Below are 18,383 nucleotides of genomic sequence, written 5' to 3'. Positions count from 1 at the left end.
GAACAAAGCTTACCATCCATCTTAATGATAGATGTCTGATGTTCTGCCCACCTTTTGTCTATTGTAGCATAGATACGAGGAATACTCTAGCCTATATCTCCAACATTCTCCGCCTCCTGTGTGCTCTATATATGAGGTCTACCACCCTGATTCTACGGACAATCTCTCTTGCAGAGATATTTGCCATAATTCCAACACTCTATAGGATTCCAACCTCTATCCTTATTGTTTTCTTCAGATGATGTCCCTATCCTCTATCTGACACATTGAACCTCTTAGGTGGTGTGACATTCTCCTTGTTATTGTACCCTGTTGCATTGCTCGCTTTTTATCCTATTTTCCTTGTTATTTACATTACCTCTCCAGTCTAGCTTAGTCTCAGTTCTATGCTTCGATTGTTCATAACATTTCTTCAACTTCCCAATGACTTCCTCAAGTGACTGAGGCTCATCATACTTAATCTGATCTATAACTGGTAATGGAAAACCACTGAAAAATCTTTAAACTTTAGCCTTCTCATCAGTAAGATACGATACATACCTCAATAGCTCTAGAAACATGGTTGTGTACTCTTCGTCTATCATTGATACCATCTTTAGCTCATAGAATTCTTTTTCCTTACTATCATAGTACATTTCTAACAAGTACTTCTTCCTGAAAATCCTCTCGAACTCCCGCTAACTCAAGTCATATGTCATGATGTCTCTGGCCCACTTAAAATATTCCCACCAGATGTCACCTTTACCTTTCAAGTCTGTTGCCTTCATGTTATCTGTGTATTCATGCAACTCAAATAGTTTTTTCATATCAATTATCTAAGCCTCTGCATCTTCTAGCTTCTTCACATCTCTATCAAAAGTAGGTGGCTTCACTTTCTTTAATTAACCCGGAAAGTATCCCCTATCATTCCTCCTGTAAAGATGATAGCAATGATGATCATGATGTCTATCAGAACCATAAGTAGAATAGTACCTGTAATCATCACCCCTTCCTTTAGAAGCGTTCAACAACCTGCCATCTCTCACTGTATCATATCTGTCTGACCTGTGTCTGCTAGGATATCTACTGCCATATGCTCCATTAGTTTTATCATCATGTCCATGGCTGATCAGAAGCGGCCCTTGTCACTACAATTCCAACAAAATCTAATGAAGTATAGCATTAACCTCTGCTTGCTTCTCTTGTGCCTGTATGATTCGATCATTATCTGCCTTACAACTCCTTATCTCTTCCTTCAATCTTCTCAATGTATCGGCCAATTCAGAAGTATGACCCACATCACGATGCTCATCTGATGCATAGGGAGATTCTACATAGTCTACCACCTTGCTAGACATTTGATATCTTTCTTCTTACAACACATAATATGTTAGATAAACTGAATCACAATAAATTGATGTACCTCAGTATAGTTCGGGTTGGATACCTTGTCTACAAGATCACCAAATAAGCGTGATACATGTATAACATAATCATAACATCATATCGACATACAAAAATAAGTGTATCCATACATAAGCATCACTCTAGCTAGAGTCCAGTCATCAATGCAAGGCCATATCAACAATGCATGCTATGACCTCATGCATGACAACAACCATTACTCCATCGTACACATTTCCACATGCAACCATCAATATGCATAAGCAATGCCAAATCAACCACACATATGCATAAACACATGTAGTCGAGTATAATCGATTAGTTCTTGTAATTAAAATACAAGACTAATACATGTAGTCAAAATATTCAAAAATGTAACCTAACATAAAAGGATGTAAGTAGGAGACATAAAATCAACATATAAGAGACATGTAATCCATATATAGTTAGTCACATACTTATGACAATGCATTTCATGAAATCAATATCAAATTCTCCATGATAACCATACTGCAACCATACTCAAGCACCAAGCAATGAAACAAGTACATGGTATGCAAGTATAAGAAACACACATGCAACTGACATGCATGCATGACCAACACATTTGACCCATCCAGTCTGAGAGTTGAACCATGCTCTGATACCACTTTGTAGCACCCTCCTCCCACATCCACCCAAGTAACCATGCCAAACGGGGTATACATATGACGAGAGGCTACTATGATCAAATTTGACCTCCTATGTGACCTTAAGGAAGTGGAATCAACAGAACATCACACACACTCATCCAACATCATCAATAGAACCCTCAGGAGACAATTCAACCACTCAGATAGCTTGTCCCTGGATCCCACTATTGTTTTGGACCTCTTAAGCCATATTCTCTCTCATGCTATGGGAAGGGGAGCGACCGAAAACCCAAAGTCGCTCTCATAGGCCTACCTACTAGTGACTGTGGACAAAAATTTCCAGTTCTATGCCAGTGACCCTTGGATTTAAGCCACTTTTTCAGGCCGAGAGCCTAGGCCACTGCGCATAATGGAATGATAACTTGAAATCCATAGAGTAAAAGGAAACAGTGAAGCAAAAGCAATAAGGTCAACAAGACCTTAACCAGACCCCTACTAACCATGACAGGAATTTCATCAAACATATCGTCCACATGTAACCTACAAGTGTAAATAACAGAATTAAGTGTAGGGATCTAATACTTATCTGAGAATCTCTATGAACCATTGTTCCCTCATGCCATTTGTTGCATATTCATCTATTAGGTCATAGACACATTATCCATTCATGTACAAGTCAAAACACGATGAGATCCATACATAGCTGCTATCATACAATGTATATATAACCAACATAATAGGAACATAAATACCATAAACATATCAGCCATCGAAATCCATATATACATCAGTACCTTTACACATGACAATCAAGGGAATGGATTTCTCATTAATGAATGCAATGAACCAAGCGAGGATGGGACTATCACATTACACCTGACTATAGAATGGGTGGGCCAAATCTCTCTTCATCCATTCACCCTCATACCATATTCCAAGCATTAATGTGGGATCTCATCAAGCGCATCAATCAAAACTCATCCAGGGCTTCTAGAGGCCATCTACCTCAACCCATCAAATAGTGATTCCACCTCAAAGTCAGACATCACAACACCATCATCATATTGGTCTCCATCCAAGCCTTCTAGGGCTTCTAGAGCATTTGTTCTAACCAAGGCTTCCAGGACTAGTAACTCAACCCACAGTTGTCATCAGGCTTCCAGAGAATTTGCCCAACAAATGCTTCTAGGACTAGTAACTCAACCCACCAAGGGCTTCCAGAGCATTTGTCCAACGAAGGCTTCTAGGAATAGTAACTCAACCCAAGTTGTTACAGGGCTTCCAGAGCGTTTGTCCAACCAGAGCTTCTAGGAACTAATAACTCAACCCAAGCTAAGGAAACATGAGAACCAACCAAAAATAAACAATGAAAGTAAACCCACAATCACAATGGCTATCTAGGAAATGGTAAGGCTAGGAAATCCACTGTCGAGCCAGGAAATCCTCCATACCAATGACAGATCACAACCAAGAAACCACATGCATATGCCATGCATGCCAAAACTAGTGAAGAAATCATACATGCAACTCGATACCTGCAAGAAAATCTGATGTAGCTATTGATGTCAATGCCTTCTTGTGCTTTCGTGCTCTCCCCTTGCCTTCTTGTTCCAAGAATCCAAGTATGTTGTTAGGGTCCTATAATTTATCGGATCTCAAGGTAATTGAGTATTGTATCTCAGGAATCTTATTTTGTAAATACTTGTGAATCTTCCAATGATTTCCAAATAAAATAAAATTAAAAAAATAGAAAATAAATAAAAGAGGGTATAAATAAGAAAAAGAGAAAAACAAAAAATATTGAAAAAAGAAGAAAAGATTGAACCCCATCAAAAGAAAGAAAAGTCAAAAAGGAATAATATTGAAAGTGTGTCAAGTCTAAATGCCACTACTCATAGATAGTTTTGCTTCATTACTGAAAAATAAAAGCTATGTGTAGCTTGTTCAACATGCCACAATCACTAGCTTTTACTTTAATCATACATTGTAATCATGATTAAACTCCTTTAAATTTCTGTAAATTAAGATAGAGAATAAAGACTTGCCCAACAGTTTAAACTAGGTAAATCATTAGTTAGGTAGAAAATGACATTGATCCAATTGTTTAATCTAGATCAATATGAGTAATAAGGGATAAATTAGGTAGTTTTTATTTTCATTGTGTATAAAAGAAAATAAAATGGGTTTGCTAGTCTAAGTGCACCCTAAAGAAAAGAATAAAAAATGCTAATTTAGTCATGGGTAGGTAGATTTGATCATTTTTAAAAATATATGAATATGTGATTTTTATCCTAAATTTTAACCATATGGTGAAAAAGAAAATATATGCGTTATGGTTAAAGTCTTTCATATCTTTCATGTTCCCTTTATCCTAAGTCGGGAAAGCAAGAATCAAAAGGCGCAGCGAACAAAGTTATTTTTTGTTTATGGTTAATGTGTGACAATTTGAAATCATCGGGATTTGATCCCACACATGATCAACGGACCTCATCTGTTTTTGGCCCCCCCAACTCCGTTATGTCTTTATAGCCGGGGGTGGAAGAGAGGGGGTTGGGGGGGTTGGTCTGAAAAGTGGTTTCACCTGCCGGGCCCCATCCCCTACGTGTCACATCCTCGTGATTTCGCAACCCCTTACCAAAACCATAAATCGCCTGCTACCCCCTTCGGAAACCACTTTCCCTCATCCTCTCTACCACGCCACACCATGTTTCCTCCACCACTCTCCACCCACCACATGGTATAACCGTTGGCCTATTAAATTCTCTCGCTAAAACGATCATTCTGCATTTAATTCAATTTCTCCGGGGTAACTGTTTAGGCCTAACAGTCCCATGCCATTTCAACGGGGCGATTCGCTGCAACATTTAAACCTTGTTGAACCCATCTTTTTCTCTTCTTTATTCCTCGTCCTGTCGCTCTCTTTAATTTTACTCTTTGTCTTCTATTATTCACAATTTTCCACAACGATCACTTTCAAAGCTTTTCTGCAACCAAATCATGACAGAAACTGTCATTTCCTTTCATTTTCACCTAACAGTCTGTTATTCTACTGTGCTCGGTAAGCGCCTATGCAAATTCATCCTGATCTCAGATTTTATAGTCATGCCTCCAGAAACTAAGACTCAAGATAAGCTTATCAATCGTTTAACTCCCCCTTCTGTAGATTTCGATCATATACCTTTAGTTGATAGGGATTACAAGATAAATGAAGGCCAATGCACGACTATGATTTTCTTGTGTTATATCGCTGGTTGGAAGATAAACATCGGGAAAAAACTAATGAAATTGGGCTCTGGGAGTCCAACCTCCTCATTATATTTTCCCCTTAACATTCCAAGCCCCAGAATATACGAGAAGATGTCAAGAATGCTATGTCCCTACCCAAAGAGCCATCATTTCCCCTACAGGTGAAATTCTTTTCACAATTACAACCCAATCCATTGACCAAATGATGTTGGCCCCCACTGTGGAAAATGTTGCTCCTTTCTCCTTAGAAGCCCTCACCCAGCTTTATCAAAAGAAGGATTTTCCCACAAGAGCCAGAATTTTTGAGATTTTATTGCCACAGAATGCCCAATTACCCAAAAAGAATCCTCCATATCCCTCTTCCATCTTCCCTGATCAGGCCAAGCAAATTATATCCATGATCTCCTATATTTTAGGCTCTTATTATGATCAGTGGGTAGACGAGCCCATTTTGGGATTCCTCTCCATATTTTCCATAGAAAGCAAGCCCTCCTTGGTGTTTAACTTCAGTCAATTCTTGGATGATAGTATTCATGAACAATTCATAAAATTTGCTATAGAACAGGTGTTCAATTACACCTTTATTTTTATTTATATGTTCCTCTATTATCAGGAAGATAAATTTAGTTTTTCATTTCAGAAACTTGATGATGCAGGAAATCAGAAGCTAATAATCTTTTGGACCTCATTGGTCATGAGAGAACAACAAGAATTCACTTATAATCAGTTTATTGAAGACTTTGTTCATCCAGCCATGAAAATTTTGAATAGTACAATACAACCGAGCATCAGTGAGGAAATCAAGAGAATTTTGCACTTGACAAATCAGGGAAATATTGGTGATTGGTATTTATACCAAAATTACACAGAAATTAGGGTGTATGGTTGTGAATTGGCACCCTATAAACTCCCCAAATACCTCCCAATGAGGATTTAAGCCTTGGAGTACATTAGACAGATGTTGAATTCAGATGACCTCCACTTTGTAGTGGCCAAGAAGAAGTCACAGTTTAGAATAAAGACGCAAGTGGGCCCATTTGTGTGCAACACAAGGAAAATAGGTGAAGAGGCAGATAGAATTCTTAAAGAAATGAAGTTCAGTATGAGTTTTACATGGTCTTATGACCCTTGTGCCATCATTTCAAAGCTCATAGTAGAGAACAAAATAATCCTTACATTCATACTTCAAGACCAGAAATAGAGCAGTATGCCAATCAGCTGGAGTGGGCAGAAAATAACTTACAAGAAGCTGAAGAACAACTTGTTTCTACTTCTAGTTTGCAGACTCCCATTCCTCAGGACAAATTAAGCAAAAGATAGAGGGAGGAAGGATCATCATTGACAACTTGGAGTGAAGCTAAAGAATTCAGGATCAACTATAGGAAGAGAGCAAAGTTAACTCCTAGAATAGAATTGGACAAAGAAACTGAAGAAGGGGTAGCTATCATCATCATAGATTCACCACATGAAACTACCAAATTCACAACATCTCCTACTAGACCTTCATCGTCACAAGGTGACAAGGAAACTGAGCTAGATTCACAAAATGTCCAAACAGAAAAAGAGAAGACAACTTTTGACAGGTACAGGGAGATAAAACTCATGAATGAAATTCTAAAAAATAGTGCTTATAACCAATTCTAGAAGCAGACCTCCAGCTCACAGAGTAGGTTGATGTCAGTCTTTGACACAGAGCATGGAAAAATGCAGATGGCCTTTCTTGAGGCCCAAATTCCACTGCCAAAATCAACAGTAGACAACAAGAGCACCACTTTTGAATTCAGCACAAATGACATACATCCCATTGATCAAATGGAGATGCACAAGAAAACTGGTGAAATGATATCCTCCACTTTGACTAACACTGCTATGTCACTTTCTAAATTGCAAGTTTCTTTTGCAAATGTCCAGTCACAATTGAAAATAACAATGTAAACTTTGAAACGGGAACTGATACTGTTACCCGTTTTGTAGAGATGGCAAAATAGTGACCCAATTTTGAAAAGGGGTGATGCAGAACACGTTTTTTTTTAGAGCATAGTTTTTGGCACTATAATTTTTTTTATGTACATTGTGTTTTAGAATGGTAGTGATTTTGATGTTGATTTAAAAAAGTGGTAATTCTATGCCATGCCCTTTTTTTAAGAGGTTTTTTTTTTTTTACTTTTAATTTTATAATGTATGAAATGTAAATAATTATTTTGTAAATTAATAACTTTGGAAGTGATCTTCTTCTTCATATTTTCTTATTTTTATTTTTATTTTTATTTTTTTTGTAGTGAGGTTTTTATTGTTTTGCATATTTATAGAAGGTCGATATTTTGCATTTTTGATATTCTACATATTTATATATCGTTAATTAAATTTTCAATCCACATGAAATAATTGTCTCTAAAAACATACATAAAAAAGACAAAAATGAAAAATAAAAAATGTTAAAAAAAATTATTTCATAAACCATAAAGGAATTTGGAAAAAAATTTAAAAAATATAAATATAAAATTAAGTAAAAAATAGAGAAATTAAAAAAAAAACATTAGCAAAAACTAGGAAAAAAAATAAAAAATTAAAAACAAGCTAGTTAAAAATAAAAAAAATAAAAAAATTAACAAACGAAAATTAAAAAATTAGTAAAATTAATATTAAAAAAAAACAAAAATTAACTCAAAAAAAAAAAAAAAAAAGAAGAAGAAGAAGAAAGAAAGAAAAGAAAAAGAAAGAAGAAAAGAAGAAGAAGAAGAAGCCCAAAAAAAATATCAAAATTATTTAAAAAAAAAAACCAAAAAAAATTAAAATATAAAAAAACCAAAAAAAATTTTAACATTAATTTTTTTTTAAAACAATTTTTTTATTAAAAAAAATTATTATTAACCTTTTTTTTAAAACAATTTTTCTTTCTTATTAAAAAAAAAAAAATTCATTAAAAAATTTTTAATTTTTTTTTAAACTAATTAAAATTTTTAATTTTAGATTTAAAATTTTTAAAAAAATTATTTAAAAAAAAATAAATTAAAATGTAAAGTTTTTTTATGGTTTTTTTTTAAACATTTTATTTTTAACTATAAATTTTAAAAAGTTACTAGTTATTATTAGTAACTAGCCCCCTTTATATTTTATTTATACCCTTTATATTATACCTTTCAACTATCTTTTATTATTTTTATTTATATAAATATTTTTTCTAATAAAATTTAGTTACTATAACTAACTAGAATTGCCTCACATATAATTTATATTTTATATTTTATAAAGATATATATATATATATATATATATATATATATATATATATATATATCAGGTCCTTAATCTAACCAATTCTTATTAAACTATTAACAGAATCAACATATATAATTATTTCTTTTATAATTTAATTAACTCCCATTAATTGATCATTTTGACTTTTTAGGCCTTGAGTCAAAATTAGCCGTTGATCAAGATAGCCGTTGGAAGCTCTGCTTAGACTATTTAGCATGCATAGCTGGATCTGTTTCTTCAACTTGTCTTGACGATGAGCCACACTGGTTGGTTCGAAACGCGTTGACAAATGTCTCTCTTTATGTGATTTATGCCGAAGTTCTACTTATAAATAATATGGATCACAGAAGCCTCAATTCAACAATATATAATTATTGTTTAAAAAAGAATTATTCATTTAAAAAATTTTAATGTAAAATCTTAAAATATATAATTATTATTTAAAAAAAAAATTAAACATTTGAATTTTTAAATTTTCAATTTAAAAATTTATATTTATTATTAAAAATAAATAAATAAATAAATAAAAAACGTGTTTTGCCCGCCCCCCAGGCGCTCGTGGTGGCGCGGCGGCCGACGGAGGGGCCTGCGCGCAAGACCCTCCTCCCGCCGCAATGCCAAATCGGACAGCCGCCCCCTGGCCCCCAATGGTGGCGCGGCAGCGGGCGGAGGGCCTACGCGCAGGACCCTCCGCCGGCCACCACGCCACCACGGAGAGCCGCCCCCCGGCCGCCCGTGGTGGTGCGGCGGTGTGCGGAGGGCCTGCGCGCAGGACCCTCTACCAGTTGCTGCGCCACCACGGGCAGCCGGGGGCGGCCAAAACACATTTTTAATTTTTTTTTTTTTAATAATAAATATAAATTTTTAAATCAAACATTAAAAAATTTCCCATGTTTAATTTTTTTCTAGATAATAATTATATATTTTAAGATTTTAAATTAAAAAAATTTAAACATATAATTTTTTTAAATAATAATTATATATTTTAAAATTTATAATTAAAAATAAAATGTTTTAAAACAAAAATTTAATATAATACATATTAAAAAAAAAAAAAATTTAAATTTTAAATTTTTTTTTTAAACCATTTTTTTTTAAATTTTTAAATTTTAATTCATTTAAAAAAAGTTTAAAAAAATTTTAGTGAATTTTTTTTTTTTCTTTTTAAATAAGAAAAAGAATTTGTTTAAAAAAAAAAAGTTATTAAAAAAAAATTTGTTTAAAAAAAAAATGTTAAAATTTTTTTGGATTTTTTTATATTTTAATATTTTTTGGTTTTTTTTTAAATAATTTTCATTTTCATTTTTATTTTTATTTTTATTTTTATTTTATGTTATTTTATTTTTTTTGAGTTAATTTTTGTTTTTTTTTCATATTAATTTTACTAATTTTTCAAAAAAAATTTGTAATCTTTTTTTTTTTTTTTTTTAACTAGCTTGTTTTTATTTTTTATTTTTTATTTTTTTCCTAGTTTTTGCTAATATTTTTTTTTTCCAATTTCTCTATTTTTTACTTAATTTTAAATTTATATTTTTTTATTTATTTTTTCCCCAAATTCTTTTATGGTTTATGACATAATTCTTTTTTAATATTTTTTATTTTTTATTTTTGTCTTTTTTTATATATATTTTTATATTTGTTTTTTTAAGTAATCAACATTTTAATCTTAATTTTAGCAGTTTTAAATTTATTTTTTTTTTGTTAATTTTCTTTTCTTTTCTTTCTTTCTTTCTTCTTCTTTTTTTTTTTTTTTTAATCTAGTTTGTTTTAAATTTTTTTTTTTAACTAACTTGATTTTTAGTTTATTTTAAATGTTATTTTTCTTTTCCATGTTTTTGTTTTTTTTTTTCTTTTTACGAATTGTTTTTTATGGTTTAGAAGATTTATTTTTATTTTTTTTTCCATTTTTTTTTTTAAATATTTTTTTTTACTATTTATTTGTTTATAATGTTTATTTATTTTTTTTTCGTTTTTTAATTCTTATCATTGTTTTTTCTTTTTTTTACATTTTTATTATTAATTTCTTTTTTTCGTTTTTTATTTTTATTTTATGTTTTGTTTTTAGTATATATTTTAATTTATGTTTTGTTATTTTTTTTTTTTTTTAATTTTGTTTTGTGTTTTTTCATTGTTTTAATTTTTTTCTTTTAATTTTATTTTATGTTTTCATTATTTCTTTTAAATTTTAATGTTTTTCAAGGTCATGATAAAATACTTTATGCCATTATTTCGAAATATTGAAATTTTACTTTTGAAAAAAGAAAATAATAATAATAATAAAATAAAATAAAAAATAAAAAATTATATATATATAAAATGTTTTCCTAACATTAACACTTTTCGTTTTGAGGGTGTTTTTTGGACAATTTTTGCGCAAAAATTTGGTTTTCACCACCATTTTTAAAACATGTTGAAAATTTACCCAAGAAAAAAAAAAAGTGTTATTCCAGCATCAACACTTTTCGTTTTTAACACTGTTTTTGATGTTTTTTCAAGGTTTTTTTGCCAGAGTTCCTGTTTTGAGTTTATAGTTCCCGTTTCAAAGTTTACATTGTTAAATGGAGAAATTGTCCTCCTTAGCCAAAGATAATAGGATCAAGTCTTTGGAAGACTTTGTGATTACGATAGGGTATGACCCTAAAGATGTCAATGCTACTGAGGAGATTGTTAAGAAGAAGACCCTGGACATCACAGCCTTAAGAAAGTAGCTAAAGCTGCTGCCCATAAAGGATCCAATGACCAGGGATATTGAAGTAAGTGAAGCACAGAAAGAAGATATGTTGAAATTGATCATAAAACAAAATATACAGACTAGGCAGATGGAGGCAGAGATGGAGAAATTGATAAAGGAGAAAGAAGAAAGCCATAGGATGACCATTGTCCCCTTGGATGCCATACCCATCTCTCATCTTCTAGCAACAGGAACAACTACCGCAGCTACTTCTTCTACTCAAATTGCAAGTGCTAAACAGGTAACAAAGACACTCCAGAACATGTCACACCAGTTAAAGGAGATTGAGACTTTCCAGGGCCAACTCAAAGCTTTGGAAGTACAAAAGGCCAAAACAGAAGAAGATCGGGTTACTAAAATGGAGAAATTCCAGACATTGTTGGAGAAGTTGAAGAAGGTAGAGAGGGACACATCAATTGGCCAGACCTTGGCCCAAGCCAAGGAAACCATTTGGATGAATATACTAGATTCTATGAATGAGATTTGGCCTTCTATCCAAATCATATTTGAGTAGAAAGAGCTGATAGAAAAGGCTATAGAAACTATTGTTCAGGGAAGCGAAAAGTTGGGAGAGATGCCCACAGAAGCCTCTAACATAATCAATTTCTTAAACTCAAAGTCCAAGTATGAGCTGGAGGAAGTAGGAATCAATGATAGAACTGCCACCATTCTGGAAGTTAAGAAAGTCTTGACAAAGAGAAATCTCATTGATCAATTGGAACAAAGGTGTGAAACCTTGGAGTTGCAAGTAAACAGGTCCACAAACAGAACTAAAGCATTGATCCAAAAGGGAATCCCTAGTATTTATGTTATATATGACAAATTGATCACTCAGGAAGATTATATCCTGAAGAAGAAAGAAGTGGCTAGAAGAAGCATCAAGTTTAGTGGAATTAAGAGCAGTATGATAGAAAAGGCATTTTTGGAAACTATGTCAAACGATTTCCATGTTTAGAATAAGGTAAAACACATTTTTACCATGAGGCCAACTTTTTCTAAATACACAAAAGTAGATAACATTTACCGTAGGGTAACAAAATTGATAGTACGAGATGAAAAGAGATGGGAAGAATTGGTTGATTTATTGGATTGAAGAATAATTCAGTGACAGTAAAACAATTTCTAGCGCAACAGCCAACACGACGATCAGTTCAACATCGCATCACTGTTTCGGGTTGACTCAACAACCAAAACCATCAAATCAAAGCCACCGTTCCTTTTCGGTTGCCTATGTGGCCTATTCTTCTACCAGGATTAGATGATATTGTTTGTGATCAAACTAATAATACATTGTTGGTTAGACAACGATTTTGTAAAGAATTTTTGTAATTTTCATTATAAATACTTCACCATTTGAAGTATTAAGGGTTGATTTCTGAATGTAATTTCCTTCTTCATATTGTAATTTTCAAATAACTAGAGAATCAATAATACAAGGACCTTTCACAGGATTCATGTGGTACTAAATGGTGATGTGTCTTTTCTGCCTATTTTGTTAAAAAAAAAAATTCCTTTCTCTGTTATTCTAAATTTCTAAATTAATCAACAGAAACTGTGATAAATAAGATTTGTTACTAAGAGCACCCGATTTTGGCTATTGATAATTTTAATGTTTTCCACTGAAGTCAGATCAAGGAATTCTTAACTGCTCCTTGGTTTCCACTAAACCTTACATTCTGCTATTCCTCCATTCATTTAAATTATGAAAAGATCCAAATAGTGCAACCTAGCTTGCTGTATGAGAACTCCTCTAAAAATTGATGCAAAATCCAGTTTAATTTAGAGACTCCATAGCCCAATGGAATTATAAAACTCAAATCAACCAAACCTTTCAAACAAAACAATCAGCACAATCATATCTAGACTAAAATTTACATAAAAAAAGCTAAATTTTATAGAGAGATCCCTTTCTGACGCTAGCAGGGCTAGACCCCAGCTTCCAAAGTGGTTTTGATGTTGTCCTATGTGTTTACTTCCTCAACCTCAAAAATACGGAACGACAGCATATGCCACACCCTCCAAGAGTGCTCCAAGAAAACCCTAAGTATCCAAGAGTATGAGAGAGCTCCAACACTGAACTGACAAAAGGTTACCAACTGATCCTCATAAGCCTTTTTATGGATGAGGCATCTATTTTCTTCATTTTCCATTATTTTCCTTCATTTTCCTCCTCACATGCAACCTATGACCTTTCACCTCCTTTTTCTCCTAATTTCCATTATTTTCATAAATAATTGTGCCAAAAATGCCATTTTCCCTTTCCAAGGCCTTAGCCATTTTCTTTGGAAGTTTCCTTAGCCATAAACAACCAAATGAACACCTCCTAGGATGTCTTTCCCAATATTTAGCTTGGAATAATTGCCCCATCAACCGTGGTTATTGTTTTCAACTTTTATTACATGGAATTTTCACTAGGGATGTTACATTATCTCTAAGAAGAGATGTGGTGGATACATGCCTCTAAGTTGTGTTAAAATGAGGCTCAAAGGCCTATTTATTATTTAGAAACAATGGAAAACCCTAAAAATCGAAAAACTTAACCCTAGGAGATGAAGCACCAAAACTATGAGCCCCGTTTGGGTAAATTGGTACATCAATTTCCTGGTGTTGTAGCTTTGGCATACGATCTCTGTTTGGCTATCATAATACCTCATTTTGAAGATCTTGAAGAAGAGGCTGAAAACGAAATGGTAAACAAGTTTGGGGCCTTTCCCATCACTCTCTTTTCCCTAAAAACTTCTTTTAGTCCCTCAAAACAACTTTAGAAGTTTAGGACCTAAAAAACTACCAAAAATAGTAAGTTGTGCTACAATTAATGAAACCGAAAATAAATGATGGTGGGGGTCCAAGTGGAATAGGTGGGTGGCCACCAACATCCACTTGGATCACCAATCTTCAAAGAGAATAGTCTTGTGGATATTTTATTAATAATATGGTAGGTTGTGCCTTCTTCAATTTTCTTTTTCTTATATATCATTTTGTTCCTTTCTTTCCAATTTAATCACATGAAAAATACAAGAACAAGAACCCATGCTCGATTCACAACCAGGTTATTGAATATACAAGTTCTCCATTGCTCCAAGGTTTCCACTAGAGAGTTGTTGTTATATTCTGAGTACCAAAAAGGAGTAAGACCCACATTCAAATACATTTGTTGAAAGGAAAAGCATTCAAGTGGTGTTTCATAATCTCTTGTTGATTCTAGCATAGGGGACATATTGAGGGGCCCTGAAATTCATTTTTCCTGATTTTATCCCAAGAGAGTATTTTTTTTCTTCCCATCAACCATATGAATTGTGCGAACTTAGGAAAAATAACATTCATCCAAATACGATCCTGGTGGATGCCTTGATGACTAGTGGAAAAAGAGTAGGTTTCCTTAAGAGTGAATATCGCTTTAGTTTGATATCCCCACCGGAGTTTGTCATGGTCCTCAATAATGATTTTTTTTGGTTTTGTAGTTCATGAGATAGAATAAACTAGGAAGACATGGCTAGGTTTGCTGGCCAATGTTGGCTTGAGGGGCTCAGACCCAGGTTCAGGGTTAAATGTGCTAACCAACAAAACCCTATACCACCGACTCTCTCGGCAATGATATGCTCACGCAGACCGCAGTCTCACCCGAGGTGATATTGGGGGATGCTGGAACCAAGTTTCCGCATCCAGAAGGATATCTAGTGGGGATATTGACTTAGTTGTAGATATATTTCTACACTATGCGATCTTACTTAGTATCATACCAAATCTGATATATTCATACAAAGGACTACTCGTAGATCTAAACCCTATCTACTGCGCATAAATTAATGCATCTTAACTGTGATTAATTGTAACAACATTCATACATCAATTATGATCTTGTCTTTTATTGGGCAACAAAAGTAAACAATAATCACATACAATAAAGTACAAAAAGTAAGTGCACATATCTTCCTTCAAAATCTTCTTTATTAACTTTAGATCTCCACAATTACAATATTTCTTACCCTGTGCACACAACTGTAGGGGCCTGCGCACACAACCGTAAACTTACCAAGGCCTCAACGCACACAACTGTAGGAGCCTTCGCCTTTGCTCTAGCACAAAAATATATAAAAATTATAGATCAAAACCTATTGATTACATAACATGCCTTTGACTTACTAAGACAACCCTTTATATATATTTTTCCCTTTGCAATGCCATGGTCTGCAAACCATAGTCAGAACTTAAAACATACAAATTAATCCCTTCCTTTTACAAAATAAGGCACTTTGACCTACCCTAAAGCCCCTATGACTCCTAAAACACTGCGAAAAACATGTTCTTCTCCTCAACATGTAGGTTCTTTACAAAACTTTGACCTAGGGGGACCCTACCCAACAAGCCTCCAGCACAAATATGTGACTCGTCTTGAGTCACTTAGCTGGTATGTCCTCAATCTTTGCTTTGAGACCCTTGTATACATCCTCCAAAGGCTGAACTGTCTCTGCGCACTGCGTGGTGGCCTATCATACTTCCTCGACTAGTCGTTCTGTTGTGGAATAATTCCTTTCTTCCTTAGATAATTTCCGACTCGCAAATGCGATGGTGTGATCAAGATCCCCCTCTCCTAGATGCGCTAAGGCAACCCCCAAATCTATGCATGACGCATCTACATGAACGTGGAAATCCTTTTTTGAATCTGGAAACACCAGGATTGGTGTCATGACCATCTTTTCCTTTAAGATTTCTAGGCTCTGTCCCAACAAAGGGTTACATCTTTCTTGAGTAACTTTTGCATCGGCACAGTGATCTGTGTGTAGGCCTTTATGAACTTCCAATAATAACCAGTATGCCCTAGAGTCATGTATAGCTGTTTCATGTTCTTGAACGGATCCAGATTGATAATGACAATAATTTTTGCAGGGTCCACCATCAACCCTTGCTTGCAAACAACATGTCCCTGTAATATTCCATATGGTACACAAAAATACACTTTAAGTATTGAGGGGTTTTCGATTTTTGTAGTGCATTATATTAGATCATTTTTTGGGATTCAACTACGTTAAGTAAGTCATTCATCTATGACCATTTCCATGAGAGATAGTCATAACTGACTATTTCTCATGATTTTTTAATAGTCAACTTAGCAGTCATTGCATCGGGTGATGCTCACAGGGCTGAAAAAGTGGGATTGAAACTAATGAAATGAATCACATAGTGTCAGTTATTACTTATTGGGCTTGCACCCAGTAAGTAGGACTTCTCAGGAGGTCACCCATCCCGGATCGCTTCTGGCTCAAGCGCGCTTAACAGTGGAGTTTTCCCCACAATCAAGCCCACTTAGCTTGCTACCCCATTTGCAAAACCTTAGCAAGTATTATGCCTCATGAACCATTCAAGTAGAGTTCCCTTCACTCTTTTGAATTTAAGTATTGAGGGGTTTTCACAGTGCATTATATTAGATCATTTTTTGGGATTCAACTACGTTAAGTAAGTCATTCTTCTATGACCATTTCCATGAGAGGTATTCGTAACTGACTAATTTCTCATTATTTTTTAATATTCCACTTAGGTTTCAATCCCACTTCTTCACCCCTGTGAGCATCACCCGATGCAATGAGTCCTAAGCGGACCATTCAAAAATCATGAGAGATTAGTCAATTACGACTACCTCTCATGGAAATGGTCATAGATGAATGACTTACTTAACGCAGTTGAATCCAAAAAAATGATATAATAAAAACACACCTTTTTTTTTATGTTTGATGAGATTTGATATTTTCTACAGGTATCCAACATCAAGCACGGGTTTGAAACATGCTTCTTTAATAGTCCAAAGACTGTCTAGTCATCAAAGTAAACCTCCAAAAATTTGTGAATGAATTCTTTAAATGTTGCGACGACAACTCTGGAGAATATCGCAAGTGCATTCTTCAACCTAAATGGCATGATTGTATACTGAAACAATCCCCATTTAGTAGAAAAAGTGGTCTTACTCCTATCTTCCAGCATGATCTTAATCTGATGGTACCCTGAAAAACCATCTGTAAAGGAGTAGGCCTCCTGTCCTCCCACATTATCCAAAACTTCATCAGTGAATGGTGTTGGGAATGGGTCATGTACGCATGCATCGTTCAACTTTCTTAAATTGATACAAATCCTTATTTCTCCCTTAGTCTTTTTCTCCTGCACTACCATCAGGCTTACCCATTCAGATTCTTCCACATGTTCAATTATTCCAGCTATGACCATCTTCTCAAGTTCCTCCTTCACCTTCTCTTTGTATTTTGGGTTTAGTCTATATGATCACGGTTTTACGAGTTTCACTTCTAGCTTCAAAGTGATCTTCATTATGCCTAGATCACCTACAATTCCTTTTAACTCAGTGAAATTCATCAGAAACAACTCCTGGTACTCATGCAGTAATTCAGCAATCGTTCCTACTGTATCCTCATCCCTGTAATCTCTGATGTGCACAAATTTGGGCTCTTCTCTGAGCCTATATTGACTTGCTTCATCTTAACAGGCTATGTTATGTTAGGTATCACAACTTCTGGTCTAGCAACCTTGTGTTATCCTTCTAATTCAGGGATGTTAATGTTGTGTGGATCTTCCTTGCCCTCTTTCATGGTCATATTATAGCATTCTATTGTGTTCTGCAACTGCGCATTCCAATCGGGTTGTACCCAAGTCGTTGGCTCATTCGGTGTCCATAAAATTGTTGCTCTGGTTTCCTCAAGGGCATCTTTGATACATTGAAAACCATCTTCAAAGATAAAGGTTAATATGAAGCTTTCCTTCAGACCGTACCAGTTAGTAGTGCCATGGTGCAACTCCATTTTGAGATACCAATTCATCGATATCACAGCCAAAGTGTGGACAAATATGTGTACCCATTCTGGTTAAGGTTATTCACCCCATGCCGTAGTCCAACGAGACAAATGTTCTCAAGGAATAATCCTTACCATTATACTTCTCTACGAGCCTTTTGTTTGCATAAACGAACCTGAGCCTCATTAATCGATGATACTCCTTCCAATCTCCGATATTGTCTTTATGTGTGCCCCACCATCGTGCAAGTATAGACCTCAAAGTTATATCCAAGGCTTGGAATCTTTATTATTTCGATAAATCCGTTTCGACATCACCTAACCCATCATAGTAAGGTA

Source organism: Pinus tabuliformis, chromosome 4_2 (assembly GCF_031772625.1).
Source record: "Pinus tabuliformis cultivar Carrire ecotype Pingquan chromosome 4_2, CPIR1, whole genome shotgun sequence".
Classification (NCBI taxonomy): Eukaryota; Viridiplantae; Streptophyta; class Pinopsida; order Pinales; family Pinaceae; genus Pinus; species Pinus tabuliformis.
This window is presented reverse-complemented; position numbering follows the sequence as displayed.